Consider the following 16,683-nt stretch of genomic DNA (forward strand, 5'->3'; position numbering starts at 1 on the left):
AAAAAAGGCGGGCTTCTACTCAACGGTCGAAGTTTAAAAATTCCCCTAGGAACAGAGAGAGCTGTTAGTAAACCTGAACCACTGGAAAGTTCCAGAGAACGCAATGCTTCTCCTGCCCGGAGCAGCTGCTTTGCTTTCATCTCTCTCCTCTGTAGAGAAAAGAGCAGTCATGCTTCCAGAATATTCTTAGGCTCTTAGTGCAGTGTTGGTTACTTACAGGCAGAAACCCTGAGTTTTTGAGTCCTGTTTGTGTCAGCACTCAGGTCTGAAAAATGCATGCTTAATAATGTTCTAAATAGTTTGAATTATTGGCTTTTGGGTTTGGTGTGTGTGTGAATGTGTGTGTGTGTTTCTTGTTTCACATGGCCTTTTAATTGTCTTTATGAAGCCAAATAAAACTACTTAAAAGAATTCCTGCTGGGCAGTGGTGGCGCATGCCTTTAATCCCAGCATTTGGGAGGCAGAGGCAGGCAGATTTCTGAGTTTGGGGCCAGCCTGGTCTACAGAGTGAGTTACAGGACAGCCAGGGCTATAGAGAAACCCTGTCTCGAAAAACCTAAAAAAAAAAAAAAAAGAATTCCTTAGCCACTGGAAATACATTGATGGAGCATGCATACTTCTCTCAGGAAAGAGGGCCATATAAGTAAACATTTTCAAGAACCTCCCTGAGACATTTGCTTGTCCAGTGTGGGGCACACAGCACAGTGTATACAGACCTAACTTAGTGGGGGGCTTGCACCTCCAGAATGCTATTTATACCCAGAATCTACCGATAGTACAAGGAGCCACAATTTGCTTGTTTTGTGACAAATCATGTTTTCAAGTCCATTCACTCTTAGAGAAGGGGAGCACCCAGCTTTGAAGAGTAATCCACCCAAAAGAAAAAAAAATCACACACATGCACGTGCACTTACACAAGCAAACACAATCTCCATTTTAAAAGAAAATCTAATAACTTACATACAACCTGTCATTTAAACATATACATATATATGAATATACATACATACATACATACATACACACATATGCTATCTGCCTCCTGAGTGCTGGGTTAAGGGCATGCACCACTACGCCTGGCTTTGTTTTTTTTTTTAGAAATATCTGTGGTGTCTTTCAAAAGGTTTTCAAAAGGTAAAGACAGGCAGTGCTTTAAATAGTAAGCAGGCCATCTCAGAGGGTCAGAAAGCAGCGCGACTGTGTTAAGATCAGAACTAAAAGACTACAAAAGTAGTAATATATCCCTACACCGTGCAGATTCCCTAGAGCTCCCTAAAGCCAGAAGCCATACTCCACTGCATTAACTAGGATCTGTCCTGGCTGAGTCCCCGCAGGGGCCATCCTGACGGCAGTTTTAAACCTTAGCAGAAATCTCTGTGGGACTCGGACACCATCTGCTCACTTCCCCGTGGAGAAAGCACTGCAGTGACTCTATGGGGTGGGGGTGGGGGGTCGGAGGGAAAGCCCAAGTTTCCAGCAGAACTCCTTCAGACGTGGGGTCAGACCACTTGGCAGGCGCTGGCTGGCGACTTCGACTTCCTGCCGGTCTGCACACTTGCAGTTCGCCGCCATTACGGTGCTGCATCGCCTATTTTCTGGAAGGTACAAAGCCCGCAGCGGCAAGATCACTGTCTGTTACGGCCACCACTTCAAAAATCGGTCCGTACTTTGAGAAGAGCCACGGCTCACTGGTGTAGAAACTCAGCGTGCCTCAGAAAAGAGTAATTTTAGCTCATCTGGAGGCTGAGCCAGTGAATCATCTCTGACCCAGGTTGGGGAAGACCTGGCACTGGTCTCTAGTCAGTCGCCTCCTGACTGGAGAGTTTGGGCTGTTTTAATTCTCGTGAATTTAGTTATTTCTGTAAAGCAATCCACATCTTAGAAAGGCTGGCACAGACTTCCTAGTGGCTTTGTCTGTGCTGGGCATGGAACCCGGGCCTTGAGCACGTTAGGCAAGTTAACCAACTAAAACCCCACCTTTTATTTTCCCTTCCTTCCTTCCCTGCCTCCCTGCCTCCCTGCCTCCCTCCTTTCATCTTCCTCCGTGTAGAATCTAGAGAAGTTACTCAGGCTGCCCTGCTGTGGGCCCTGAACCCCAGATCCAGCTAACTTAAGCTTCCCATTAGCTTCAATTATGGCCAGGTCCAGCTACAAACATTAATGATGGATACTAAATTATTCATAAATTTATTTTTATAAAAGTCTGTGGCACTCGAGGGGTGTCATATACTTAAGCTGAAAAGCTTAGGGCAGGATCTGCTCTATTTTTGTTTTGTTTTTGTTTTACAAGACAGGGTTTCCCTATGTAGCTTGCGCTCTTCACCAGGCTAGCCTCTACCGCGCAGAGATCAGCCTGCCTCGGGCTCCTGCGTACTGGGACTAAAGGCGTGCTCTGCGGCTCCGGATCAGTTCTGTTTAAGGAGGTGTTTGTGCTTGCTAGCTAGCTGACTTCTGTGAGGCTTTCACTGCCCTGTTGTGAACTCTTCCTGGTGATGCCAGGGTGCAGAGTCTCTGATTGCAACTCTCTGTGGAGGCAGTATCCGGGTCCGTGTTCCTGTCGTAGCATTCCCTCCCCCTCTCTTCGTCCTCGGCTCCCCGTGCGCCGCATTCCCACCCCCTGAAGTTAAGAAGTTGTTACCATTCTGGGCTCATTAGACTTTTGAAAGTTGGGGCAGTGTGTCTGGTGTGGGGAAAGGGTTCGTAAAACTTTGCTTGTTTAAAAAAGGTTTTTTTCATCTCTGAAAGTGGGCAGGAGCATGTTCACTGGGTTGTCGGTTCAGGAATGGTACAGGTAACTGGCACTATTTAAAGAGTCTAGGTTTTGCAGGGCGGTAGTGGCACACGCCTTTAATCCCAGCACTTGGGAGGCAGAGGCAGGCGGATTTCTGAGTTTGAGGCCACCCTGGTCTACAGAGTGAGTCCCAGGACAGCCAGGGCTATACAGAGAAACCCTGTCTCGAAAAACCAAACCAAACCAAACCAAACCAAAAAAGCATTTAAAAACAGGCCCTTTAGATGAAGGCTAGGCACTCTTTCTACTCTTTCTCCAATTTTTGTTTTTGTTTTTTTGGTTTTTTTTTTTTTTTACTTAAAGCCATATCTAAAATCACAGTTTCAGGGGCTCTGGTGTCAAGGGCTAGGCAGGGCAGTTGGAGGTCGGTTGCCTATGGCCACACATCCTAGGGCAGTAGTGGGGGTTCATCCTCACACTCCAGACAAAAGCAGCTTTGGGGTGTGTGAACACTGGTGGCAGGAGTGAGATGTCAGCTTTTTGTCCCCAGGTTCAGCTGCTGGGGAAATCCAGACAGCAAAGTTGCCTCCCAAACCAGCCAACCACAGCAAGTTAGAGCCTTCAGAGCTCCATGGAACACGGTCCACAAAGCCAGATGGAGCGTCCTTTGAGGAAGGTGACATTATCTACATTACTGACTCAAGCAGAATCAACCGATGGAAGGGTGGCAGGACTCAGCTAATTCCAAGCAGGGATGTGGCTGAGCAGGCAGGATCCATTGACCACCAGCTGCAAGAGCTGCTTGAGCCAGAGGAGTGTTTGGACAACCCAGCGGGTGTTAATAGCTTAGACAGAGCAGGGAGCACTGCTTTGTCAGGACTTGCTGTGGTCATCACAAAGACGGAGTGAAAGTCCTGTTTACAGAGCCAAACAGTGAGCAAAGCAAACAGACCGATGGGAAACAAGGCTTTCATGCTGATGCCCGGAAAGGGTGGACAGACAGTGTACAGTTGCTCCTAGGGAAGGCAAGAACCGACTTTAAGAAATAACAGGAAGAAGCTGGTCCTGAACATGGCCGCTAATGCTGCGTGTGCGTTGTTCTGGAATGAGGCAGGAGACAGAGTTGATTCCAACACTATGCAGTGCCCGGGGCTACTTTTTTAATTTTTAAAAAATGTATGTGTGTCTTTGTGTGTGATAGTGTGTGTGTGTGTGTGTGTGTGTGTGTGATAGTGTGTGTGTGTGTGTGTGTGTGTGTGTGTGGTGTGTGTAAGCCATAGACAATGGATATCTTTCTCAAATCACTAACCATCTTATTTTTTTTTTTTTTTGAGACAGAGTCTCTCAATGAACCCGGAGCTAAGTGATTCAGCCAGATTATCTGGCCAGCAAGCTCCAGGCATCTTTCTGTTGCAGACTATTTTGATCACATTGTGATCCCTGAGATTGAGTTATTTATTGAAAACAAACAAACAAACAAACTGTTTCTAGTTATGAAGTGGGTAGCCCTTAGCACATACCTCTAATCTCTCTGGCGGGAATACAGACATGCCCTCAGCACACACCTTTAAGCCCAAACAATGAAGGTAAAGTTAGTTTGTAGAAGGAAGCACCCATGTTTGAAAGTGATGTCTAGTCAGGCAGTGGTGGTGCACGCCTTTAATCCTAGCACTTGGGAGGCAGAGGCAGGCAGATTTCTGAGTCCGAGGCCAGCCTGGTCTACAGAGTGAGTTCCAGGACAGCCAGGGCTACACAAGGAAACCCTGTCTTGAAAAACAAAAACAAACAACAAAAAATTGATGTCTAATTGAGTGGCAGACAAAGTGAATAGGAGTTGCCCAACCCTCATAAGAAGAGCGAGGAAAGGGAAGCTACTTAAGAGAGCAGTGCAGAGAGAGAGAGAAAGGCAGGAGGCAGTTTTACTGGAAGAGTTTCACAGAGACAGGCTAAGGAGAGAACAAGCTAGACACAGGTGAAGACAGAATGAGCCATAGATTGAGAAGGAGCCAAAGTTAGTATGAGGCCAAACAAAGGAAACGAGAGAGAGAGAGAGAGAGAGAGAGAGAGAGAGAGAGAGAGAGAGAGAGAGAGAGAGAGAGAGAGAGAGAGAAGATTGAATCAGTCAGTAGTCAGTCAGAGCCCAGGAAAAAACTAGAAAGAGTGAGCTTATTCAGTAGCAAGTCTCAGAGGCTGAAAACATTCTAGGCTAGGTAAGATTGTACAAAGTCTAAAAGCTCCCAGGACTAGGCCTAGGTTAGGCTGAGGGAGCAAGCTCAGAGACAACGATTACCTCATGTGAGTAAAAGTTACTTTTACATCTTCCTCTTTGTCTCCTGAGCCCTGGCATCATAGGCATGTGCCCTTGGTTTTTAACAGGGGTGCTGAGCATCCAAACTCAGGCCTCGTGCTTACATGGCAGCCTCTTCACTGAGTGACCCACCTTCCTACCCGGGCCCAGAAGGACTGTCTTGATGGAGAAGGTTGGATCCATTCCTTTCTGGGGGTGCCTTGGTATCTGATTTCTTTTGCTTTATCCATCCCCCAACCTTGTTTCGTGCTATAGGAACTGTGATAATCTATGTGAGCATTGCAGTGTGACGATGCGACTCCATGGGACATGTGATGAATAGCTCTCAATCTTGGTTTGCCGGAAGTGACAGCATGATTTTCTGTATAAATTAATTCCTGTTTACTAGAATAGAAAGTGGAGAAAGTGGAGAGGAAACTGTTTCTATTTGTCAAACTATAGAAATTTGAAGGATTCTTGTTCCTGTTAAAAACATTAAATTTTTCTTCCTTAAAGTTCCCTACCTCAAAGATTGGGATATTTTGAATGGTTTTTCAAGGGAAGGAAATGCTTGTTATAATAATGCCAAGGTACTTAATGAAAAATTGTTAGCTATTCTGACAAAAATTAAGATTTTAAGAATATCATCGTCTCAGTAGGGATTTTCAAAAATTCTGGGGGAAATTCTAGGTGCGCTGGGTGCTTGTCTAGTACATGTGAGGCCCTAGGCTCAGTTCCCAGCACTGGAAAGAAAAAGACATATTTATATACTTTATAATATCTTATTGTGTTACATATATATTAAAGCCATGGAGTTGGTCATGATAGCAGATGCATGAGGGTTGCTGCAAGTCTGAGGCCAGCCTAGTCTACACAGGCCAGCCTAGTCTATATAGCATATTCCATGGTACTCAGACCCTGACTCAAACCCTACATCACACACACACACACACACACACACACACACACACACACACACACCAAAGTCTGGAGCATAAGCTGCATTATTCCACAACTTAACAATACCACAGATTGAAAAGTTAAACTTTGCATTATCAAATTTAAATTTGGGCATCAGGTAACAGTGGACCACTAGGTAACGGTGGACCATCAGGTAATGGTGGACCATCAGGCCTGAAGCAATGCTTAGTCGATTCTATACCTGACTACCCAAGCTCTCTTCATGTCCTCATTAATAATTTAAGGAAAATGCTATTCAAAGTGAGCTTTTTGAGTTAACATATTTTAGTCTTGTTAAATACAAAATGCTTCTGTGTTCACTTCACAGCTGGAAGGGCAAAAGATACCCATGGTGATAGGAATTTGCATAGTTCTTTGAAAATATTAATAAACAACTGTATATCTTTTAAATCAGTAGTCACATGACGAGATGCAGAAACCCTGGGGTTATAGAATAAACAAATCGCAGACGTTTATCCCCTTCCAACCTCCATTTGTGTAGGCAAATTTCAACCGTGCTGTATTTATTTTCTTCTTGGAAATTCAGGCAATTTGAAATTTGTGTTTTTAGGTCGAGAGCTGATTGCGTCTCAGACTGCTGCCTTTTAAAAGATAAAACACATTTCTTTAAAAGATACTATCGTGACATAAGAGAGAGAAACTGGATGTCAGAAAAGGATGGGCCCTTGGGAACAAGGTGGGCCACTCTCCTGCCTATACTTGACAATAATTTTTTTCTACTCTATTTTTGAAAAATTTAACTAACAGGGTTTTATTACAATATCTTTACACATGTATGTAATGTCTTTAGCTCATATCCAGTTTTTCTCATCCCTCCCACCCCATCCCTTTCTCCTTCCAGATACTCCTTATTACATATACTTTTTGAATTATAATTTTTGTCTTTTGAGATTATACTTTCATCCTCCTCTTTCTTCCCACACAGCCCTTCTCTATACCACACAGCCCTTCTAGATACCACACGGCCCTTCTATATAGCACACTGCCTTGCTTTCTTCCAGATTCATTCTTTGTTGTTATTTGTTTGGGTGCATGTGCACACACATGCATAAATGAGTCTGTGTGTGTGTGTCTCTGTGTGTGTCCCTGTATGTGTGTCCCTGTGTGTGTGTCTCTGTGTGTGTCTGTGTGTGTCCCTGTGTGTGTGTCTGTGTCTGTGTCTCTGTGTGTGTTTCTGTGTGTGTCTGTGTATTCTCAAATATATAAATACAATCACTTAGCCCATATAATGTTACTTGTAAGTATATGTTTTCTTTTTCTTTTTTTTTCTTTTTTTCTTTTCGAGACAGGGTTTCTCTGTATAGCCCTGGCTGTCCTGGAACTCACTCCGTAGACCAGGCTGGCCTCAAACTCACAAATCCACCTGTCTCTGCCTCCCAAGTGCTGGGATTAAAGGCGTGCGCCACCACCGCCCGGCTCTATATATGTTTGGTCCTGGATAACCGTTGCTGTGCTCTTTCCTGGGGAGGGCCATTTCTCTGGCTCTCAGCATTTCTTAGTTGTCTGTAGTTCTTTGTCTAAGCCTTGTGAATGCCATATATTTTTTAAATGTATATTTTAAATCTAGACCCTGCTTATGAAAGAGATGTGGTACTCGTCCAAGTCTGGCTTATTTTGCTTAGTGATGTCCTCTATCTAGTCCCCGTGGTGTGACAGTGGAGAGGGGTCTGCAATGGTCAGTTTTATGTCAACTTAACACAAGCTAGAATCATTGTGGAGAGAGCATCTCAACTGAGAAAATGCCCAAACTAAACTGGCCTATGGGCAAGCCTGAGGTACATTTTCTTGATTGATGTTTTTTTTATTATTATTATTTTACGTATTCACTTTTACATTTTTAAATCAATTTTAAATTTCAATTTTGAATTTTATTTTTTAAAGATCTATTTATTAATGATTTATTTATTTATTATTATTTGTAAGTACACTGTAGTTGTCTTCATACACTTTTTCTTCTTGCTTGTTGTAGCTGTCTTCAGACACCCAAGAAGAGGGCATCAGATCTCATTACAGATGGTTGTGAGCCACCATGTGGTTTCTGGGATTTGAGCTCACGACCTTTTGAAGAGCAGTCAGCGCTTTTAACCACTGAGCCATCTCTCCAGCCCTTGATTGATGATCAATGTGGGAAGGACCATCCCTGGGCAAGTGGCCTTGGGTGTTATAAAAAAGCAGGCTAAGCAAGCCAGGAGGAGCAAGCCAGGAAGCAGCTTCCTCCCCTGCCTCTACCTCAGGTTCCCGCCAATGGCCTGTCCTGGCTTCCCTTGGATGGGTTTGTAATATGTGGGGTGAGATAAACCCTTTCCTCCCAGTTTTGTCTTGTTTGCTGTTGGTTTCGGTCATGATGTTTTATCCTAGCAATAGGAACCCTGACCAGGGCTGGAACTCCATAAGCAAATGAAGGAAGGAAGAAGGGAGACAAGAGGATAACAGAGAGACAAGAAAATAATATTCTTCACATGTGGAGTTCAAGCCTAACTGTGTGAGGGACAGATGTGAAAGTGTGGGGGACTTGAGGGCAGGATGGGAAGGAGATGCTGGAGGAAACGGGTGGATGCGAGCAAGAGTGCAATGATATGCACTACAGAAATGTCTCAGCCAATTCTTCTGTATGCTGACTAAATAAATTTGATTAGAAAATGGGGAACATTCATTGTGTGTGCACACACACAAACACACACATATACATACACATATCTACACATGCATATATGCATATATATGTACATATACACATACACTTACACACACAACACACTCACACATTACACTTATACACATACAACACACACTCACACATATATACATATACACACATACATACACACACTCACACACATACATACACACACACATCACGCTTTCTTTACCCATGCATCTATTACTAGACAGAGACTCTGCTCCTGTCACCTGACTGTTGAGACAGTGTTGCAATAATCACTGACTGCAGACGCCTCTGCTGTGCCGACTTAGATCCCTGGGGGTATTTACCTAGGAGTATTGTGACTTAATCGTTTGGCAATTCTGTTCAGCTTTTTAAAGAAGCTTCCCATCCACTCGAAGTGACTGCAGTGTGCAGAGCTCCCCATCCTCACCAGACTCTTTATCTTTCAAAATACTTTTGTCATTTAATGTGTGTATGTATGTATGTATTTACGTATGTGTGTGTATGTATATGTGGGGGGGAAGAGAGCACACACACATACACACTCGCACTCGCATACACTCTCTCGAGTGCATACATGCACATTCCACAATGCGTGTGTGGAGATGACAATTTGTGGTGGTTAGTTCTTTTTACCATGTGGGTCAGATAGTTAGCTTTGTGGCAAATGCTTTCCCTCTGAGCCATCGTGGCAGCCCTGGCTTGGTTTCTCCATGCTAGCCATTCTGACTGGATAGAGTGGGATTTTAAAAGTCTTTTTGATTTGCATTTTTCTGATAGATGAGGATGTTGAAGATTTTTTTCACATATTTCTTCTGTATTTTTTTGAAAACTGGTCATCTGCCTGTTTGCTGAGTGAGTTATTTGGTAGTAGTGGGGTTAATCCTTCAGATCCTGTATTCTCCTGCTTACAATATTTTAAAGAAAGTCTGTCTCATCAGCAGAGACAGTTACAAAATGACAAGTTCCAGTTGCTGAGACATCACCCGTTCTGCTAATTAACCACAAATTAACAGGGTGGCTTGGTCATCATATCTGCCTCCCAACCTCAGATTTGGCCCCTTTTCTCCCAGGGTCCCTAGCTTCCAAATGTTGTCTCTTACTGGTTAGTATGATTGCTCTTGGTACTGTTTAATTAAAATTCATTGTAAAGAACCTTGCATTATGTAGTACATAGGGGCACCATTTATAATCATTAAATGTAACCCAGATACGGCTCTCCTCCCATCTCCAGTCTCTCTCTCTGCTGAGCAATGAAGCTTTATTGAAGTTTTCATTGATAAGGTGGAGGGGAAGGCTTATGTCTCTAGAAGATGCTTTAAAATCCCGCCTCAGCACTGTTCCCTCAGTCTCCCCGGCCAGGTAACTGGATCTTCCTTGCCTACCCCAGTTCCCAGCTTCTCCTTTCTGGATCGTTTTAAAGTCAGCCACTTTCAGAAGGATTCTGGTTGTCTTCTCTTTATGTCTAGCAACTATTACACACTGAAAAAAAAATGGTTGTGAAACTCGTGAATGAATCCCATCTCCTCTTCCAGTGTCAGAGTTCTCTCCTCCCTGGTTGGCATAAACTACTTCAGCAACTTTGCCTGAACACCAGCAAGCATTCGGCGAAGCAGAAAGCCTGTACTGTTCAGGAACACTCTCTGACAAGCAGAATTTGGGATGAAATTTGTTTTTATTGTTAGTTCATCTCCCATCTCTAATAACTTAATAACAGTAATGGCACTGCCTGTTTACAGTCACCGGGGACTCTGAAGTCCTTCACGTGTATCTGTACATATGATCCTCACAAACTCTTTCAAAGTGGACGTTATTATCCCACTCGGCCATGCAAAAACTGAAGTCCAGAGATGATAAAAACTTCCCAAGGATTCAGAGTCACAACTCAAATCTGGAAATCCTGTCTCAGAGTCTTTACTCTTTTTTTTTATTATTTTTATTTTATGTGTATGAGTGTTTTGCCTACATGTATGCACCATGTGTGTCTTATTGTATAATAAGACTTATTATATAAAACTTCAGGGTTGGTGCTAGTTTGATGGGCATTTGTTGTGTTAAGCTCCAGGTTTAGTGAGAGACCCTATCTCAAAGAAGTAAGGTTAACCAATGGTTTCCACAAGCACTTGCATATACATACACACACACCCCACACATGCATACACAACACATATATACACCAAACATACATATACCATATACCACACACACTACACATGCACACACACTCCACACATATGCACTACTTACACATACACTGCATACCACACACACACATACCACACACATATACTACACACACATACATACCACAGCTCTTTCCCCCAAATACCCATAAACATACAACACACACGGCACAAACCACATACACCCCATACATACATATCCTTTCCACACATACCCATTCACATACCACATGCCACACACCACACATACCACATACTCACACCACACAAACACACCATACATATCCTTCCCCCCCCACATCCATACACAACACACACACACACACACACACACACACACACACACACACACACACTGAATTATAACTGGGTCAAAGCAGTGAAAATGATAGACTGGTACTGAGGCAGGTAAACACCCCAGGATGATGCCTTGCTGCTGCATCCCGTCAGTATTTATTGAGTGCCCACTCTGAGCTCAGAAGAAAGCACCTAAGGAAGAGGGCAGCATCCTTGTCTTTTTAAGGCACACATTCTAGCTGGCAATCTACACGTTAAAATAATTCCAATGGGATGAGGGTTAGGCAGCAACCCAGGATGCTGAAGGGCCCTCGTGGAACTCTAACCTCACTTGAGCAAACAGGAAGACCTCCCAAAGGGCTGATTTCTCAGCAGATGCCAACAGGGTGGTAGAAATAGCCAGGGGAAGCAGGAGAGGTATGTTCTGTGTGTCTGAAGCCCACAAGCAGCTGGGGACCAGTGAAGTTAGGCAGAGATAAGCAGCAGACTGTGGAGGGACTAAGGGACTCACTATCTAAGACCAGGAGGAGGAAGGGTATGAGAGCCAGGCCAAACTATAACCTTGGCTATTCTTCCTGCAAGTGACATAATTAGAACCTGTATGGGTATTACAGGGCTAAATGGCAGAGTGAGGTTTTATTGTGATTATTACACATGGTGATAGCCACAGCCCCAGTCTGATCCAACACAACTTCCCTGCAACCTTGGGATTCAACTGATGGCTGCCTGAGTGATGGACAGTGAAGGGTGAGGGTGAAGAGTAAGATGCACTTGGAGAGTGTGGGGCTGGGGAAGGGGAGGGGAGGGGAGGGGAGAGGGCATTTTGGGCTGGGGGTAAGGGATGGGGGATGGTGGGGTAGGGAGAAGAGATGGGGGGGTGGTCATGCATGTAAAAATGAGAACAATGCATCCTGTGGCGCGGGTGGAAATCACCTTCCTAATAGAGGGGCGTGATTAGCTGAGCGAGGCCCAGCGGCACTGATTTCTGTTTGGCTTTTATTTGCTAATTAGATGAACAAGTGTTTGTATGCACGCACATGGCATGCACTGCTGAGTGCATGGATTTTAATTTTTTTTTAAGTACTGGGGATAGAACCTAGTACTTCAAGTCTCCTAAACTGTGGCCTTCTTTTTCCTCCTCCCTCCTTCCCTCCCTCCCTCCCTCCCTCCCTTTTTTTTATAGTTTAATGTATTTTAATACATTAAACTATAATTTACAGGAACAGCACAGAAGACAGACAACATTAAAAACATGCACTTGCATGTAGGACAACTCAGTTAGAAAAGTATAGTGAATGGATGGAATCTACTGTATGATAAAAGTGCTACAAACACCATTTAGTTGCCATCAATAAGAAATTTACTTATTTTAAAAAAATCTAAATGCTGGCATTGTCCAGAAAATTTTAACAGGTTTATTTATAATTGTTATAAAGTTGAACTGTTGAAATGTGTTCACTGAAACATTTTGCTTGCATTATGCTTTACATCTTGCATTTATATTAAAAATTCACACACAAATGAATGTGGAAAAACTGCCAATACCTAATTCTGTCCCTTATGTTTCCACTCGCAATCATATACTTAGGTACCTTTGACCCCGTGGAAAAAATATCTAACATTCAGAACTACTGATAACAGGAAGAAGAGGAAAAAAAAATTTTGAGAATGAAATGTATCCCCTCATAGCAGAAATGTTCCCAATGTTTCCCTTCCTCCTTCCCTCTCTCCCTCCCTCCCTCCCTTCCTCTTTTCCTCCCTTCTTTCCTTCCCTCCATCCCTTCCTTCCTTCCTTCCCTCCATCCCTTCCTTCCTTCCTTCTTCCCTTCCTTCCTTCCTCCTTCCCTTCCTTCCTCCTTTCTTCCCTTCCTCCTTTATTTCTTGTATGAGTCTCTTCAATAACATCTCAACTTTTTTTGTTGTTCTTTTTGAGAGAGGTTCTCTCTGTAGACAGGATTCCAGACTGCCCTAGAACTCACTCTAGATTAGGCTGGCCCTGAACTCACAGACATCCCCCTGCCTCTGCCTCCTCAGTGCTGAGATTAAAGGCATGTGCCACCATGCCAGGCCCAACTTTTTTTTTTTTTTTTAAATAAAGTCTCTCATTGACTAAGGCTCCCCTAGCTCACTAGCTAGCTACAGTGGCTGGCAGGGAAGCCCTGGGAATGATTTTATGTCTCCTGCCTCAGTGCCAGGGTTATAGGCATACACAGCACCTGGCTTTATAACATGGAGCCGAGGAACCAGCCCCAGGTCCTCCTGCTTGGCCGCTGTCAGTTTATCAGCTAAGCCAACTCCACACTGCTACATTTCGTTGTGAAAGCAGATCTTATTAAACACCCAGCAACTCGTAATTCTCCTGCTTCAGCTTCCCAAGAAGCTGGAGTTACAGTCCTATACTATGAGGCCCAGATCAGCTAGCATTTAGACAGTACTATCAAATTCCTATAAACTTTAAGCATTTTTTTCTGGAAAAAAAAAGTCCATGCCCATGTAAATATATTCTGCTTAACGTGACAGGCATGACATTGCAGGTGACTATTCTCTAGTAAAATCAGAATCAAAAGAGCAAAAAAGCCAAAGCAATCGAATTTAGCCTTCCTGGCTGGAGAGATGGCTCAGGGTGTGAAGTCTGTCACAGAAGCCTAATGGACCTGAGTTTGGAAGACCCACAACCCATGCAAAAAGCCAGACACAGATGCCTGTGACCCCAGTACTCTGGGGGCAGAGAGACACCAGCTATGTCTAGCAGAGTCAAGGAGCTTCAAGTTCACTGAGAAACCTTGTCTCAAAAAGTACAGGTTGAGTATGAGGAAGGAGAGCCATCCAAGGTCACACTCTGCCTTCTGCACACACTCCTGTGCATACACACATGCACACCAAGAGCAACACACATACAGCATGCCCACACACAAAAAGGCAAAACAGTCAGTCTCCCTATTTCTGTGTGTTCCTCGTTTCTGTGTGTTCCTCGTTTCTGTGTGTGTTCCTCGTTTCTGTGTGTGTTCCTCGTTTCTGTGTGTGTTCCTCGTTTCTGTGTGTGTTCCTCGTTTCTGTGTGTGTTCCTCGTTTCTGTGTGTTCCTCGTTTCTGTGTGTGTTCCTCGTTTCTGTGTGTTCCTCCTTTGGCCTCTTAGATTGAAAACATCACCATCACCACCAAAACCCTCCCCCCAATTCTGCCTCTGTGAGAACTGGGGGTGCCAGGGATTGACCTTCCCAGGGGCCTGCAGGGATGGTTCAGCAGTCAAGGGCATACACTGCTCTCACAGCTGCCTGTAGCTCAGGCCAGGGCATGCAGCAACATCTTCTGGCCTCCGAGAACATCCCAAAAACAGATACACACATACCCATAATTCAAGAGTAAAATAAATCTTGGGATAAAAAGAATTTATCTCTCAGACAACTTGCATTTGGATCCCCAGAACCCGTGTCAAGGTGGGAGGAGAGAAGTATTCTACAGGGTCTTCTGCCCTCCACAGGGAGCTGTGGCACATCCCCCATCGCATCCATTCACACACTTGCACGACCATGCACTCACACAAACAGAAATAACAATAGTGCACCTTTTAAAGTTTTAAAAAGAGTTTCTCTCTCCAGGGTCCGTTTCATTTTAGGCACAAGGTTAACTCTGTATTGTTAGAGAAAACAAATGGGAAGAGATACTAAAGATGATGCCACAAGAGGAGAACCTGATCATTAGGGATTAGCTGTGTGGCCCAGGCTAGGTTACTTCTCTGAGCCTCACTCAGATAGTAATACTTGCGTAATGTGTGCAAAGGCTACATCGTCCCACATCTACCCCACTGGTGACATTAACATTAACAAGTGCTTATAACTTTGCATGCATGGCTTCATGTACATCACACACGTGATCTCTGCAGAAGGCACTTCTGTTTTGTCCGTTTGACAAATGAACACTGAAGCCTATCAAGACAGTCCTCCCCAAGGTTCATAGCCATAGGAGCAGTGTGAATAATCCTGAGTCTGTTCTAACCACAGTTCTCTATCTCTCCCACTTAGCTATGTCACTTGAACATGGCTGAGGCCTTTGAACCTCACCGGGCAGAGACAATCTCTCTCCTCTCCAATCACAAGGCTGTAACAGGCAACACTGGTTTTCTAGGTGCCATTGGGATTCTGCCAAGTTGCCATTCTGTGTCTCTATCCCCTTGGTGGCCCGTGAGCCCTGCCTGCATGACTACTCTCAATAGAGATGTGCTGAAAGTATAAAATACAGACCAGATTTCAAAGATACTGTACAGGAAAAAAAAAGAATGCAAATAGCTCCAAAATTTTGCATAGAATACATATTGAAATGGTTAAGTCACCTTTTGTTGTGGCTCTTCACTGGTTTAATGTGGCTGCCAGAGAATCTGAAATTACATATGTTCTGTTCCAACGTGTCTGCTCAGTCCCATGCCCACCAAAGACGAGATTTCGACAGCAGCTCAGATCCAAGTTGTTCCAACACCTTGGTGTGGAGCAGAGTGCAGCCACATACCCGCCACACTGCTGGCTGGATCACCCTGGTATGGAGCTCTGTCTTGCCCAATTAGGGCTTAATTTGTTTTTTCTTTTTTTGTCTGTGTGCTTATATGTGCACATACATCTAGAGGCCAGAGACCAACACTGCATACCTATCCTATCATTCTGCAGAGCATTGCTTTGAGTCAGGGTCTCTCAATGAACCCATTCACCAGACTGGCTGGACAGCAAGCTCCAATCCTTCTGTCTCTCTTTTCCTGGCACTGAGATTGCAGACACATGGGTGCTGGGATTTGAACTCAGGTCTTTGTGCTTATATGGCATGTACTTTACTGACTGTGCCACCTCCCCAGGCCCCAGGGCCTTCAATTTGGGATCAATACACCATCACATGCCCTAGAACTAAAGATATTTACCTATTAGAAGATGCCAACTGGGAGAGTCTAATGAAACTCATTTGCATCTTGAAATCTCACACATAATGATGCTATTTTTACAAGAATATTTTCATATTTATCTTGTTAAGTATACAAGACCAGTAAGATACCGGGTAAACTGAAAACGATGGAAGGGTTTCATTCATTTTATATAAGATTATGGCATGCCTGTGGTACACAATCCCTCAGGCTGGCCCAGGAGCCCCACCAGAGGCATGTGGTCCCAAGTTCATGCTGTTTGATAAATGGAGTCTCTGGGACACTTAACACTGTTAAGAACTCTGGAAATTTAATTTTGAAAATATGTGATTAATGCCCCTTTTCTCCTGACCTGCTGTAGGTAAACCAGGGCTCCTGCTGGGCACGCTGGAGCTGTGCTGGAGATGTGCCACAGACAACTCCTCCCACGGAAAGACAGGGGACGTGTTCCAAACAGTTTTCTTCAGAGCGCATAACAATTATGACCTCCCTCACCATTTTCTTAGAACCTTCCCCAACATAGTCTATCAGTGCAGGGTTGTTACTTTTTCCTCTTTCACTTGCTGGTTAAATTGGAAATGTTTATTTTAAGAGACAGTTTAAGGATCTCAGTAATTCTCAATCTGTCAGAGTCTTT

This window comes from Mastomys coucha, unplaced genomic scaffold (genome assembly GCF_008632895.1).
Source record: "Mastomys coucha isolate ucsf_1 unplaced genomic scaffold, UCSF_Mcou_1 pScaffold18, whole genome shotgun sequence".
Classification (NCBI taxonomy): domain Eukaryota; kingdom Metazoa; phylum Chordata; class Mammalia; order Rodentia; family Muridae; genus Mastomys; species Mastomys coucha.